We start from the raw sequence: 17,331 nt of genomic DNA, 5'->3' as shown, positions 1-17,331 counted from the left end.
GTCAACCTATGACTTTACAAGATGTGCAGAGAATATTCTACAGAGTATTTAGAGGAAAGGTGTAAAACCTCCTTAACTGGACAGTCGTTGATAAAACCCAGTGCTATGGACTCCTACAGGTCCCTGGGCAAGAGCGAGGCTCTTCCTTACGACACCGAAGTGGTAACTGGCATCTGATCTGCAAGACCACACTGGAACTCTGCCGCTTACTGACCAGCTTGTTCCTGTGTTGCTTAACGCTTCCACGTTTCATTGTCTGAGAGGCAGTGTGTCTTTATTGGGTAGCTCCTAGGAGAAAGGAGACAGGGTATGCAAAGCACCTTGCATGGAGCTCCACACTACCAGATCCAAAAACATGGATACAAACCCTCCCTCCATCTGCATGCCAATAATATCCTAGTAGAGAGGCTTAAAGGAACACGGGGCTGCACTAGTCTAATAAAACCCACCAATATGTGAGCCTGTGAGGTGTGTCCTGTACTGGTTCAGGCAGGGGAGGGGCTACAAAGTTAAATCAGACAGACATGTCTCCTTCTAGATATCTAGTATAGGAGACAAGGAAGCCACAGAAACTCCCGCTAATCCAGATACAGCCCATGGACCAGCAGCATCAGCTCCCCCAGAGCTCATGAGAAATGCAGAGTCTCAGACTCCACCCCAGAGTTGCTGAACCATGAACCACGGTTTTTTCTGTTTATTTATTTGAGTGAGAGAGAGAGAGAAAGAGAGACAGAGAGAGAGAATGGGTGGGGGAAGGGCAGAGAGAGGGAGACACAGAATCTGAATCAGGCTCCAGGCTCTGAGCTGTCAGCACAGAGCCCAATGCGGGGCTCAAACCCATGAGCCGTGATATCATGACCTGAGCCGAAGTTGGATGCTTAACTGACTGAGCCACCTAGGTGCCCCAAGCGTTCATATACATGTTAAAGAAGTGCCCACTTAGGAATCTAACTGCAATCAGCTTCATACAGGTGTGTGTCAGGTGTAGGGGCATTAACACTAAAAAGAAATTGTTTGCTGGAGGAGACAGTGTTTGGGACGGTCACAGAAGCAGAAGCACCTGGTTCTTGATTTGGGTCTTGAGGGATGATGAGCAGCATTTATCAGAGGGGAAGGTCATTCCTGTTGGTGGGAACGGTGTCCTAATAGATGGTATGAAACGCTGGGGAGTGAGGGCAATACTAATTGTTTGCAACTGGTGTAGGGTTTGAGGGGTGACAAAAAGTAAGAAACAGACAGAGACCAGGACATGAACCCCTAGATCCCATGCAAAAAGACAGAATTCAGTCCAACTGCTGTCCATTTCTCGCTGTCCTGGAAGATCACCATCCATGACTCACTTCAGGGTGTGAAGATGAACACCTTCACCGAATATAATAATGGGAGTCTTATTTAGACGGGAGAGAAAAAACAAGTCAGAGCTGTGTTTACAGGAAGAGCATGAGCTGAAGTGAAAGTTGGCAGAGAGGAGCAGAGTCACAAATGCCAGTAAAGAATGTAAGGCAGGAAAGATGAACCAGACCAAGGAGGTAGGAGGGCTTTTGACATCCTGGTCCTGACATTCAGGAATGATGTCCACTGAGAGGCAATCCTCATCCCAAAGGTCCTGCAACCTGGCACCTTCGATAAAGGATGGCATCTTCCTGTGCCTTCTGCTCGGTGGATGGGGCTCCTCTCCCCCAATGCCCTGATGGTGCAACATCATGCCCTAAGGGACCCATGTCCTTTCCTGCCTCGGGCTGGCCTCATGGGAAACCTTCACGTGGCCAGGCCAGTCCACAGACATCATTTTCCTCCTGACTCCATGCTTCTTGTTTCTTGTTGGGAGAAATGAAAGGCAGACAGCAAAATCTAGACTTAAAACAAGAAAAACCCCACTGGCAGGTAGATCCCATTGGTAGGGTCATTTTCCCCAAATCCGGAGGACCATTTCCTTTCTATTTTATTCATCTCCCTTCAACAGATGCAAGCATGACTTTAAATATTTCAGTAGCTGTATTTTAAAAGGTAAAAAGAAACAGGTGCACTTGATTTATATAATATATACGTGTGTGTGTGTGTATATATATATATATATATATAATATAAAAGGGATTTCTTACTTATCTGAACTTCTAATTTAATTGGGCATCTTGTATTTTTATTTTTTAAATCTGACAAGTCCTTTTTGGGTCTGTTTTGAATATATATATATATATATATATATATATATATATATGTATGTATATATATACATATGTAAATTTACCAGTATATCCCAAATATTGTTGCAGCATATAGTGGCTATGAAAAATTTTAAGGACACAATTTACATTTGGTATATGTTTACTAAGGTTTTGAAATCCAGGTTGCATTTTACACATAAAGCACATCTCACATACAACTGGCCACACTTCAAGGGCTCAATGCCACACCGGTCAATGGCTCGAGTACAGCCCTAGGTATTTATCATGTAGCCTTGTGCTCCTTTCTGATACCTCTTGGTTAATTTTGTAACTTAAGCTTGTTATTAATACCAGTATATTCCATTTTAGCCAGTATCCTTATCAGCTTCCCATCTAGTCAGCTTTCTGGCTTTTTAAAAATGTTCATTAATTGGGGTGCCTGGGTGGCTCACTCAGTTAAGCATCCGACTTCAGCTCAAGTCATGATGTCACGGTTCATGAGTTTGAACCCTTCATCAGACTCTGTGCTGACAGCTCAGAGCCTGGAGCCTGCTTCAGATTCTGTGTCTCCCTCTCTCTCTGCCCCTCCCCAGCTCATACTTTGTCTCTCTCTGTCTCAAAAAAATAAATAAACATTAACATTTTTTTAATGTTTGTTTATTTATTTTGTGTGTGTGTGTGAGAGAGGGAGAGAGAGAGGGAGAGAGAGAGAATCTCCAAGTAAACTCCTTGCTCAGTGCAGAGCCTGATGCGGGGTTTGATCTCATGACTGTGAGACATGACCTGCACCCAAATCAAGATTAGGACACTTAACCAACTGAGTCACCTAGGAGCTCCAGGTTTTTGGCTTTTGAGTGTGGGCAGGACCAGGAGGGGAAACAGGCCATGTTAGGGAAAGCATGAATCATCTATTTCTTCCCTGTCTGTTCCCACTTGTTCCAAAAAGCTTCTTAGGCCTTGGTCAGGAAATTATTCCACTTTTTGGGAAAACTTGTGCTATCCAATAGTTTTCTAAGAGTCTGCTGATTAGCTTAACTGGTGCAGTGGTTAAAAGCATCAACCCTGGATGGTGTGAGTTTGGAGCCCACCCCACTGTACTTACCAGCTGTGTGGCCTTGGATAAGTTGCTTCTCCTCTGAGCACCTCAATTTCCTTACCAGTATTATCAGAGCTACTACTGCAATTATTAATCATGGGATGAAGCTGGCTTATGACAAATGTGTTCATTCTCAAGTTCTCCATCAATTCAAAACAGACCCAAAAAGGACTTGTCAGATTTAACAAATAAAAATACAAGATGCCCAGTTAAATTAGCAGTTCAGATAAATAACAAGTCCCTTTTAAATGTAAGTACATCCCATGCAATGCTTGGGGCTTACTTATACTGAAACATTGTTCATTGTTTACCGGGAATCCAAATTGAACAGGATGCCCTGTATTTTGTCTGGCAGCTGTATCCAGGAGATGATTGGCAGTTTGCTCCTTGGGTTTGGTGCTCTGGGCTCACACACAGCATGGTAGGGGCACTGTTCTTGTGTCCAGTTTTTGTAAGGGGTAGCACTGATGGCTGGATTTCTAGAAGCAGAGACTGTAAAGGAAATTCTGGTTTGTTTAGGACAAGGAGAAAGTCAGTGATGGAAGAAGGGTAGAGAAAATGAAAGCTAAGTGAGTATATGGTAGCAGCAGGAAACCAGCTTCAGCCTGATCCCATGGAGAGCTGTGGAGCATGTCTGGTACCCGAAGCAGATCTTTCCTGCAGGCAGAGGAAACCTGCCTTTTGTACCCTCCCCCATAAGTCACTGGCCATGGACTATGAAAGAAGATAAGTCACCTCTGGTCTGAAGTATCCTGGCATCTGCAGGCTTGCATCCAACTACCATAGTCATACTTAAACCAAACTGCTGCACAAGGATCAGATGCCTTACTGAGAGTGCCACTCAATGGCTGCCAGTGCAGATGCTCACAGCAGCTCGCCCAGGTCTCATCATGGACATTGCTGCTGTTTTCTCCATGCCTGCTTCCTCACTTGGGCAGAGAAGCAGTCAGAGGGCCGTGCTGTGCAGGGCACTGCCTGAGTGCCAGCTAACTCCAGTGAGCTCCGCTGAGAGGGCTGAAACCTTCTTCCCACATAGAGGTTTGAGGAATGCAATACAGACTTATGGGTGAAAGAATTGGTTTGGTTCAAGAACTCTGAAAAAAATCACCTGCATCTTTTTATTTATATATTTTTAATCCAGCAAGTCATAAGCATGGGTTGTTTATTTTGAAAAAAAAAAAAATGTCTGGACATCTTGGTTGTCAGATTTCAAATGAAGAAACACAAAACCAGAGTTTATTTACATATGTACAAATCTCCATTTTTCAAGGCCTGAACATTGCAACAACTAGAAACTTCTTTATGACTGATGAAAAGGTACCTGGTACTTTTTAAAGAAGGTTTGTTTCCATTGAATACCTTATTTTTAAAAAGAAAACTGTCATATTTAAAAGTTTGTGGTAGGGGATGAGGGAAGATGGCGGCGTAAGAGGACGCTGGGCTCACCGCGCGTCCTGCTGATCACTTAGATTCCACCTACACCTGCCTAAATAACCCAGAAAACCGCCAGAGGATTAGCAGAACGGAGTCGCCGGAGCCAAGCGCAGACGAGAGGCCCACGGAAGAGGGTAGGAAGGGCGGCGAGGCGGTGCGCGCTCCACGGACTGGCGAGAGGGAGCTGGGGCGGAGGGGCGGCTCCCCGGCCAAGCAGAGCCCCCGAGTCTGGCTTGCAAAAGCTGAGGGGCCTGACGGACTGTGTTCCGACAGCAAGCGCAACTTAGCGTCTGGGAGGTCATAAGTTAACAGCTCTGCTCGGAAAGCGGGAAGGCTGGAGGACAAAGGGAGGGAGAGCTGCTGAGCCCCCGGACGACAGAGCTCAGTTTGGTGGGGAACAAAGGCGCTCGCCAGCGCCATCTCCCCCGCCCATCCCCCAGCCAAAATCCCAAAGAGAACCAGTTCCTGCCAGGGAACTTGCTCGCTCCGCGCAAACACCCAACTCTGAGCTTCTGCGGAGCCAAACATCCGGCAGCGGATCTGACTCCCTCCTGCTGCCACAGGGCCCCTCCTGAAGTGGATCACCTAAGGAGAAGCAAGCTAAGCCTGACCCTCCTGCCCCCGTGCACCTTGCCTACCCACCCCAGCTAATACGCCAGATCCCCAGCATCACAAGCCTGGCAGTGTGCAAGTAGCCCAGACGGACCACGCCACCCCACAGTGAATCCCGCCCCTAGGAGAGGGGAAGAGAAGGCACACACCAGTCTGACTGTGGCCCCAGCGGTGGGCTGGGGGCAGACATCAGGTCAGACTGCGGCCCCGCCCACCAACTCCAGTTATACACCACAGCACAGGGGAAGTGCCCTGCAGGACCTCATCACTCCAGGGACTATCCAAGATGACCAAGCGGAAGAATTCCCCTCAGAAGAATCTCCAGGAAATAACAACAGCTAATGAGCTGATCAAAAAGGATTTAAATAATATAACAGAAAGTGAATTTAGAATAATAGTCATAAAATTAATCGCTGGGCTTGAAAACAGTATAGAGGACAGCAGAGAATCTCTTGCTACAGAGATCAAGGGACTAAGGAACAGTCACGAGGAGCTGAAAAACGCTTTAAATGAAATGCAAAACAAAATGGAAACCACCACGGCTCGGATTGAAGAGGCAGAGGAGAGAATAGGTGAACTAGAAGATAAAGTTATGGAAAAAGAGGAAGCTGAGAAAAAGAGAGATAAAAAAATCCAGGAGTATGAGGGGAAAATTAGAGAACTAAGTGGTACACTAAAAAGAAATAATATACGCATAATTGGTATCCCAGAGGAGGAAGACAGAGGGAAAGGTGCTGAAGGGGTACTTGAAGAAATAATAGCTGAGAACTTCCCTGAACTGGGGAAGGAAAAAAGTATTGAAATCCAAGAGGCACACAGAACTCCCTTCAGACGTAACTTGAATCGATCTTCTGCACGACATATCATAGTGAAACTGGCAAAATACAAGGATAAAGAGAAAATTCTGAAAGCAGCAAGGGGTAAACGTGCCCTCACATATAAAGGGAGACCTATAAGACTCGTGACTGATCTCTCTTTTGAAACTTGGCAGGCCAGAAAGAATTGGCATGAGATTTTCAGGGTGCTAGACAGAAAAAATATGCAGCCGAGAATCCTTTATCCAGCAAGTCTGTCATTTAGAATAGAAGGAGAGATAAAGGTCTTCCCAAACAAACAAAAACTGAAGGAATTCATCACCACTAAACCAGCCCTACAAGAGATCCTAAGGGGGACCCTGGGAGACAAAGTACCAGAGACATCACTGCAAGCATAAAACCTACAGACATCACAATGACTCTAAACCCGTATCTTTCTATAATAACACTGAATGTAAATGGATTAAATGTGCCAACCAAAAGACATAGGGTATCAGAATGGATAAAAAAACAAGACCCATCTATTTGCTGTCTACAAGAGACTCATTTTAGACCTGAGGACACCTTTAGATTGAGAGTGAGGGGATGGAGAACTATTTATCATGCTACTGGAAGCCAAAAGAAAGCTGGAGTAGCCATACTTATATCAGACACACTAGACTTTAAATTAAAGGCTGTAACAAGAGATGAAGAAGGACATTATATAATAATTACAGGGTCTATTCATCAGGAAGAGCTAACAATTGTAAATGTCTATGCGCCGAATACCAGAGCCCCCAAATATATAAAACAACTACTCATAAACATAAGCAACCTTATTGATAAGAATGTGGTAATTGCAGGGGACTTTAACACCCCACTTACAGAAATGGATAGATCATCTAGACACACGGTCAATAAAGAAACAAGGGCCCTGAATGAGACATTGGATCAGATGGACTTGACAGATATATTTAGAACTCTGCATCCCAAAGCAGCAGAATATACTTTCTTCTCGAGTGCACATGGAACATTCTCCAAGATAGATCATATACTGGGTCACAAAACAGCCCTTCATAAGTTTACCAGAATTGAAATTATACCATTCATACTTTCAGACCACAATGCTATGAAGCTTGAAATCAACCACAGGAAAAAAGTCTGGAAAACCTCCAAAAGCATGGAGGTTAAAGAACACCCTACTAACGAATGAGTGGGTCAACCAGGCAATTAGAGAAGAAATTAAAAAATATATGGAAACAAACGAAAATGAAAATACAACAATCCAAACGCTTTGGGATGCAGCGAAGGCAGTCCTAAGAGGAAAATACATCGCAATCCAGGCCTATCTCAAGAAACAAGAAAAATCCCAAATACAAAATCTAACAGCACACCTAAAGGAAATAGAAGCAGAACAGCAAAGGCAGCCTAAACCCAGCAGAAGAAGAGAAATAATAAAGATCAGAGCAGAAATAAACAATATAGAATCTAAAAAAACTGTAGAGCAGATAAATGAAACCAAGAGTTGGTTTTTTGAAAAAATAAACAAAATTGACAAACCTCTAGCCAGGCTTCTCAAAAAGAAAAGGGAGATGGCCCAAATAGATAAAATCATGAATGAAAATGGAATTATCACAACCAATCCCTCAGAAATACAAACAATTATCAGGGAATACTATGAAAAATTATATGCCAACAAATTGGACAACCTGGAAGAAATGGACAAAGTCCTGAACACCCACACTCTTCCAAAACTCAATCAGGAGGAAATAGAAAGCTTGAACAGACCCATAACCAGCGAAGAAATTGAATCGGTTATCAAAAATCTCCCAACAAATAAGAGTCCAGGACCAGATGGCTTCCCAGGGGAGTTCTACCAGACGTTTAAAGCAGAGATAATACCTATCCTTCTCAAGCTATTCCAAGAAATAGAAAGGGAAGGAAAACTTCCAGACTCATTCTATGAAGCCAGCATTACTTTGATTCCTAAACCAGACAGAGACCCAGTAAAAAAAGAGAACTACAGGCCAATATCCCTGATGAATATGGATGCCAAAATTCTCAATAAGATACTAGCAAATCGAATTCAACGGCATATAAAAAGAATTATTCACCATGATCAAGTGGGATTCATTCCTGGGATGCAGGGCTGGTTCAACATTTGCAAATCAATCAACGTGATAAATCACATTAACAAAAAAAAAGAGAAGAACCATATGATCCTGTCAATCGATGCAGAAAAAGCCTTTGATAAAATCCAGCACCCATTCTTAATAAAAACCCTTGAGAAAGTCGGGATAGAAGGAACATACTTAAAGATCATAAAAGCCATTTATGAAAAGCCCACAGCTAACATCATCCTCAACGGGGAAAAACTGAGAGCTTTTTCCCTGAGATCAGGAACACGACAGGGATGCCCACTCTCACCGCTGTTGTTTAACATAGTGCTGGAAGTTCTAGCATCAGCAATCAGACAACAAAAGGAAATCAAAGGCGTCAAAATTGGCAAAGATGAAGTCAAGCTTTCGCTTTTTGCAGATGCCATGATATTATACATGGAAAATCCGATAGACTCCACCAAAAGTCTGCTAGAATTGATACATGAATTCAGCAAAGTTGCAGGATACAAAATCAATGTACAGAAATCAGTTGCATTCTTATACACTAACAATGAAGCAACAGAAAGACAAATAAAGAAACTGATCCCATTCACAATTGCACCAAGAAGCATAAAATACCTAGGAATAAATCTAACCAAAGATGTAAAGGATCTGTATGCTGAAAACTATAGAAATCTTATGAAGGTAATTGAAGAAGATTTAAAGAAATGGAAAGACATTCCCTGCTCATGGATTGGAAAAATAAATATTGTCAAAATGTCAATACTACCCAAAGCTATCTACACATTCAATGCAATCCCCATCAAAATTGCACCAGCATTCTTCTCGAAACTAGAACAAGCAATCCTAAAATTCATATGGAACCACAAAAGGCCCCGAATAGCCAAAGGAATTTTGAAGAAGAAGACCAAAGCAGGAGGCATCACAATCCCAGACTTGAGCCTCTACTACAAAGCTGTCATCATGAAGACAGCATGGTATTGGCACAAAAACAGACACATAGACCAATGGAATAGAATAGAAACCCCAGAACTAGACCCACAAACGTATGGCCAACTCATCTTTGACAAAGCAGGAAAGAACATCCAATGGAAAAAAGACAGTCTCTTTAACAAATGGTGCTGGGAGAACTGGACAGCAACATGCAGAAGGTTGAAACTAGACCACTTTCTCACACCATTCACAAAAAGAAACTCAAAATGGATAAAGGACCTGAATGTGAGACAGGAAACCATCAAAACCTTAGAGGAGAAAGCAGGAAAAGACCTCTCTGACCTCAGCCGTAGCAATCTCTTACTCGACACATCCCCAAAGGCAAGGGAATTAAAAGCAAAAGTGAATTACTGGGACCTTATGAAGATAAAAAGCTTCTGCACAGCAAAGGAAACAACCAACACAACTAAAAGGCAACCAACGGAATGGGAAAAGATATTTGCAAATGACATATCGGACAAAGGGCTAGTATCCAAAATCTATAAAGAGCTCACCAAACTCCACACCCGAAAAACAAATGACCCAGTGAAGAAATGGGCAGAAAACATGAATAGACACTTCTCTAAAGAAGACATCCGGATGGCCAACAGGCACATGAAAAGATGTTCAGCGTCGCTCCTTATCAGGGAAATACAAATCAAAACCACACTCAGTTATCACCTCACGCCAGTCAGAGTGGCCAAAATGAACAAATCAGGAGACTATAGATGCTGGAGAGGATGTGGAGAAACGGGAACCCTCTTGCACTGTTGGTGGGAATGCAAATTGGTGCAGCCCCTTTGGAAAGCAGTGTGGAGGTTCCTCAGAAAATTAAAAATAGACCTACCCTATGACCCAGCAATAGCACTGCTAGGAATTTATCCAAGGGTTACAGGACTGCTGATGCATAGGGGCACTTGTACCCTAATGTTCATAGCAGCACTCTCAACAATAGCCAAATTATGGAAAGAGCCTAAATGTCCATCAACTGATGAATGGATAAAGAAATTGTGGTTTATATACACAATGGAATACTACGTGGCAATGAGAAAAAATGAAATATGGCCTTTTGTAGCAACGTGGATGGAACTGGAGAGTGTGATGCTAAGTGAAATAAGCCATACAGAGAAAGACAGATACCATATGGTTTCACTCCTATGTGGATCCTGAGAAACTTAACAGGAACCCATGGGGGAGGGGGAGGAAAAAAGAAAAAAAAAAAAAAAAGAGGTTAGAGTGGGAGAAAGCCAAACATAAGAGACTGTTAAAAACTGAGAACAAACTGAGGGTTGATGGGGGGTGGGAGGGAGGAGAGGGTGGGTGATGGGTATTGAGGAGGGCACCTTTTGGGATGAGCACTGGGTGTTGTATGGAAACCAATTTGCCAATAAATTTCATATAAAAAAATAAAAAAAATAAAAGTTTGTGGTAAACACACACACAACTTTAAAGCTTCTCCCCCACCCCTACATTGTCAGTCAAATAACCCAGAGTCTGGCTCATGCCCAGCCCCAGGCACATATCCTCCAGCACCTCTTCCTCACATGGAGTTGGTCAACCTTGGTGTTCCCATAATTGGAACTTCTTCACGTAAGCAACGTTATTACTGCTCGCAGTAACAGCACTTAGTCCTGGAGCATTTATTCTGTTTCAGGAATTGTATTAGAAGGAGTATATGTGTTATCTCCTTTGATACTTACTATATTTGGTATTGATACTATTTGATAGTAATAGAGCCATTTCTACTATTAGCTCACTTTACAAATGCAGAAGCTGAGGCAGAGAGAGTGAATGGTGAGTTTGCAGAACAGAGGGAAGATGGGGAGGAACGACCACCAACCAGGTCTCTTCATGCCTTGCCATACCTTGGCTTGGCTCCTGCTCGGATTCTTTGCCAGGAACCCACAGTGAACCTGGTATGGTTTGATTTTTCTTTTTTTTTTTTTTAATTTTTTTTAATGTTTATTCATTTTTGAGAGAGAGAGACAGACCATGAATGGGGGAAGGTCAGAGAGAGAGGGAGACACAGAATCTGAAACAGGCTCCAGGCTCTGAGCTGTCAGCACAGAGCCCAACGCAGGGCTCGAACTCACGGACCGCGAAATCATGACCTGACCGAAGTCGGACGCCCAACCAACTGAGCCATCCAGGCGCCCCTGATTTTTCTAGTAAATGTGACATTTGTCAAGCCTGGTGTTTTGTTACATAGCAGTGGTAACTGGACCCCCCCCCCCCCATACACACACACCCATGCACATAATCCAATGATCATAACAAATTAGGAGGAGCTTGGGATCAGAAAGTATTCTTTATTGTATGCAAAAAAGAGGAAGTAAGGTAGAGCCAGAGGGGCATGGATGTGAAAGAAATCAGATGTCCCTACAAGTCCTTCCCTCACTCCTCATGTGCACTTGCTGACTCCCCACAACCCAAGCATCACCTGCTTAATCTATAAGGTGGGATTAGTAGCCAAATGCTCGGATTCTGAGAAGAAAAGAGATCCATATGTACACACACATGTATACACATACATATGTATATGTATGCACACAGATTCACATGTATATACGGCTGACTCTTGAGTGACATGGTGGTTAGGGGTGCTGACCCCCAGCTTAGTAAAAAACCCAGATGTAACTTTTGATTCCCCTAAAAACTTAACTACTATTGGTCAGAAGTCTCACTGATAACAATACATTTGATTAGCACATATTTTGTATGTTATATGCATTATATACTGTATTCTTAAATAGAGTAAATTAAGAAAAAATAAAATATTATCAAGAAAGCCATAAGGAAGAGAAGATCCATTTATAGAACTGGACTGTATTTATTGGAAAATGTCCACGTGTAAGTGGACCCATGTGGTTCAGACCCATGATGTTCAAGGGTCAACTGCACATGCATAGGTTTGTGTACACATACACACACATATACACACATATACACATGTACATCATGTACACACATGTACACCTAGTGGGGTGTTCAGAACAGATTCGGGCTGCAGTCAGTGCACATTTCTCCTCCTTCCACCAGAAAACAAGATTTACCACAACCCCCTTTAAATAACATCCTTCTCAAATATATTTAAGATGGACAGCACTTTTAAAATACCTTTTGGAGGAGTACCTGCCTACCCTGTGTCCAGCCTGTTCCTCACCCAGCCTTTCTGTAAGCCCTGCCATCTCCTCCCCTCACCACTGCAGGTGGGAGTTGGCAGGAGCACCTGCATCCTTCCCTGGATGGAACCCAAATGCCCTGGGGATCCAATTCTGATTCAGAAGGTCCAGGCTGGGGCCTCAGGTTCTGGATTCCTGACAAGCTCTCAGCTGATGGCAAAGCTGTGACTTTGCCACAGCTTTGGCAAAGCTGTGACTCGATCCCTTCTGTTTGACCTAGAAGGTTGCAGGGGTCCCTGCTACTCTGGATAATCCAGGAACCCCCACTCTGCAAAAGAAATGTGGCTAGGAACATTTCTTAGTAGCTGGTCAGACACTCAACTATTTATCTATTCAACAGGTATTTATTGAACAGATGTGCTATAGGCCAAGCATAGCCATAACAGCTCTTTTATGATACAAGGGACTTGTTTTATGATCAACCTATTAAGTAGTGTGTTTTGCAGCTGTCACTATTTGGAGCCTTCCTTTGGGCATGGGCACAGAGATTTAGAAAGTTACCACAAACACACAAAAATAAATTGTGTTATTTCTAACAACTGGTAAAGTAGGAATAAAAATACATCAAAAAACAAAGAAGCATACATAAAAGAAGTCAGGCGTGGGCTGGCATTAGCCTGGAGGTGGCCCTTTAAGAGGAGGACTGGGCGTCCCAGCTCAGCAGTGGGCTTTGCTGGAGGCATTTCCTCCAGGCTTGATACCCATTGTTTGGAAGGAAAACCCGAGCACATTCACCACCCCTGGCAGACTTTTGCCTTTCTGACTTCACCCCACAGTGCTTCAAGCTAATCCAGAGACTTGCACATTACACTGTTTATACATTCAGAAACTAAGCTCATTGTAGTGAGGACTCTGTGATCTGTACGTGTTATCTTGGTAACCATGTTTGAAGAGAAGGAAGATCCTTAAAATAACAGTCATTATCTCAGGGACTTGGCATCTGCCAAGTATTGTCTAGATCTTCACATGGTAACAAAGTTAAAAATATCAGAAAAGATAATTATCTCCTTAATATCACGGAGATGCTTAGCAAGGCAGGAAGAGCAAAAAGAAGGTACTTTTGTGCCTCTTCAAAGACCGGAAGCCTCACATGACAGGACCGAGGAGCATACAGAGGGAAGTAGAAAGTGTGTCCTTGTGATAGTGAAACTCTCCTGGAAACATGCAAATTGTACATATGGAATAGACACTGGAGAAAATTCGGGCTTCCAAGAATAAGGGGGGGGGGGAGGCAAAAGGAACAAATGCTTTCATCTACAGTTGCATGAGTTAAGTTCTCTTCCCCACCCACTTTTGTGTGCAGTTTGGGTCCTATTTGGTGAGGGTTCACATGTGTATCTGGCTCGATGCTACTGCAAATCCTTTAGAGAAGTAGACATGAATACCTTTAGCCAGAGGAAAGGAAAGAAAGCCACAGGTGGAGTACGTATGAAAAGAAAGAATCATCTTTATCATTTCATTTGTTCTCTGATTTCAAGAAAAGTTAATATGTATGACAGTATATTTGGGAGAAAACAGATTTTTAAAAATAAAAAGGAATGCTACCTATAATCCCACTACTGAAAAACAATGATAGCAACTTGAATACTCCCTCTATTTATACACACTTAAAAAAATTAAGTGTCCACAGAAAAATTGTAAGAATTGTTCAGAAAACTCCCATATACTCGTTATGGAGATTCATCAATTGCTTACACTTTTCCCCATTATCATTCTATCAGACTCTCTTCTTCTTTCTGTCTAAGCCATTCAAGGGTAAGTTATAGACATCCTGCATACCTACTCCCTAAATATTCTACTTGTGTTTTCTTTTTTTTCAACGTTTATTTCTTTTTGGGACAGAGAGAGACAGAGCATGAACGGGCGAGGGGCAGAGAGAGAGGGAGACACAGAATCGGAAACAGGCTCCAGGCTCTGAGCCGTCAGCCCAGAGCCCGACGCGGGGCTCGAACTCACGGACCGCGAGATCGTGACCTGGCTGAAGTCGGATGCTCAACCGACTGCGCCACCCAGGCGCCCCTCTACTTGTGTTTTCTTAAGAACAAGGACACTCTCTTACATTACCACAGTACAATAATCAATATCAGATTATTTAACATTGAGCAATACTATTATCAAATCTACAGACCACATTGAATGTCGTCAGCTGCCCTGTGATGCCCGTGCTAGTTCTTTCCCCCTCACCCAACATCCAATTCAGAGCCACATTTGTCAGTTCTCTTGAGCCTCCTTGATTTGAAATAGTCCCTCAGCCCTACATGGTGTTCTTGACCTTGATGTTTTAAAAAGTATAGGTCAGTTATTTTGAAGAATGTCCTTCAGTGTGGGTTTGCCTGATGTTTCCTAATGGACTGATTCAGGTTATGCGTTCTGGGCAGTAATGCCACAGACATGCTTGGTGTTCCTGTCAAGGTATCATCTTGTGTGTTATGTGACATTGGCTTGTCCCCATCTTGCTGATTTGAGCTTCTATCCTTGGTTTAAGGTGGTGTTCATCAGCTGTCTTCCCTCAACAGCTCCTAGTTTCTCCTTTCACATGCCAATTTTTTTAAGTAAGCTCTTTGCCCAGTGTGGGGCTTGAACTCACAACTCTTGAGATCAAGAGTCTCATGCTCTACCTACTGAACCAGGTACTCCTTTCACCCAATTTTTAAAAGCAAAAATCTTAGTCTGTTTTTATCTTGCATTAACCAACAATGTTACTAGGATGTTAAACAACACTTTTATTTCATAAAAGACAAAGAAGTTCACCTGAATCTGACAAAAATGGTAAAAGGTGGCTGTAAAGGATATGGGGGCATCACAACTGGGAATGTGTCCCAGTGTCTCTGTAGTGCAGCAGAAGGTGAGGAGATCTCAGTTTTCCATCTCCCATGCTATCAGGAGGCAGTGAGAGAGAGGACACATTTGAGGTCATGGAGATGCTCATGAGATAATCTCCAGATGTCCACAAAAGTCAAAAGTATGGTTCTCAAACTTGAACATGATTGAAATCCTCTGGAGGGGTCATTAAAACACAGCTTCCTGGGAGCCAGAGTTTATGATTCAGATTCTGGGGTGCAGAGTTTGCATTTTTAGCAATGCTTATGGTGATGCTGGTACTGCTGTTCCAGGCAACCATCCCACTTTAAGAACCACTAGTCTAGACTTCTTTAGAATGACAACTAGTAGCATCCTGCCCAAACAGGGAACCCAACTCTCTGAGAAGTCCTTGGCTACCATCTCAAGGTCTACTGACCTTCAGCATTTCATGTCCCTTCAGTTGCTACTGGCTATGAAAATTACCTCACTTGAATCATGAGGTCTGACACACACACAAACACACAAAAAGATTTATGACATTAGGAAAATTGAAAACCCATTCCAGCTGCTCTGCTCGAAAGTCATTCCTTCCTTAGTTATAAGCAAAGTGCTTATATACATATAAAATACATATACATATAAAATATACATATATATATAATACATATAAATTTTTATATGTATTTTTTATATACATATAAAATATGTAGACTCTGAGCTCCAGTTCCACAGATTCTGCTTCATCCAGCCAGGGGTCCAAGGATCCAGGCTTTAACCAGAAAATCTCAGAAGCACATTATATAAATCCTACCCATGGTCCCCACACAGATCAGCTACAGCAATTCCCAGTCTTCTTTACTAGATCCTTTTACCCAGTTTCTAGAACAAGGTTCTCAAATTTAGGCATTCATTAGAATCATCTGGGGAGTGTGTTAAAAATGCAGATCCTGAACCGCAGCTCCCCACCTTGTCCCAGCATTCTCAAGTCACCTGTGAGCCCTGCACCTGCACTTGACCACATGCCCCATCTGATTCTAAGAAGCACTGTTCCCCCGAAAGTGATAGCTCCTGTCTTGGGGCTCTGCACAATGAGAGTCAACCCATCACTCAGCAAATGTTGACTTGCAGCATGAATTATGTTAGCAAAACAGAGGAGTTGGAACTTGCTGGTGTAATTGTTGCTAATGGTATAAAAACACATATCCTGGGGCTGTTCCAGACGCTGCCTTTGAAGACCACCTCCACCCAGCTTCTAGAGGGCTGACAGAGAAGAGAAGAGAGTGCACACATCAACTTTAAATACATGTTTACTTACTTTGAACATGGTCCCTGCACACTTTTCTAGTCATATTAAACTGTTCAGACAGTGTCAACATTCAAAGGTCCTCCAGGGCAGGTGCTGCCCAGAATGTAACTTGGCTGCCAAAGTTGATAAAGAGAAATGTTCTCCTGTAAGGTAAAACCAACCAAGGTATCATCAGGTCCTGGAACAGACAGGAGAGGGAAGCTCTCTTCTTTAGGCTTGGGTCTCTGGATTGCCTCCACACCCCTACCCTCCTGGCTCCATCTCGGCTACTTCTTCTCTGATCTACAGAAGTCTGAGCAAGTCTTCAAATTCTCTCTCATTGTGAAATCTGCCCCAGGGTCACCAAGCTGAAGGGGAGGCCCATGCTCCTTAAACCCTAATGCAGTCCCCAGTCTGGCCTGCATGCTTTTGAAGAGCACCTTGTTTACTTGCCTTTCTCTCTCCCACAGTGGATGGTGAGCTCACAAGAGAAGACACCAGGCTTTTGTCTTCATCCCTGTAACTCTCAAAATTCTTAGCCTAATGCCTGGAGCATGCAAAACCAAACATGGATGGATGGATGGATGGATGGATGAGTACCCAAGCCCTAGAAAGACAATGGGCATTGGAGGGGGAAAGCCACTGTCTGACAGTCAAGCTGTAGGGCCCAGAGCAACATGTCAAGGAAGAGAGAAAAGCCATGGGCAGGGGTATGATAAGGGTTTGCAGTGCAAGGACAAGGACAAGGACAAGGCAAAGAAATTCCTCCTACATGTGTTTAGAGGAAGTCAGACTCAATGCTCAGAGTCTGTTGCAGGACTGTATGGGGACAAGTATTTCCAAAGCTTGGGAGGTGGTTAATGAATGGG

The sequence above is a fragment of the Puma concolor genome, chromosome A3, assembly GCF_028749965.1.
Source record: "Puma concolor isolate L17-30 chromosome A3, mPumCon1.1.hap2, whole genome shotgun sequence".
Classification (NCBI taxonomy): domain Eukaryota; kingdom Metazoa; phylum Chordata; class Mammalia; order Carnivora; family Felidae; genus Puma; species Puma concolor.
The sequence above is the reverse complement of the archived record's forward strand: the minus strand, read 5'-3'. Positions refer to the sequence as shown.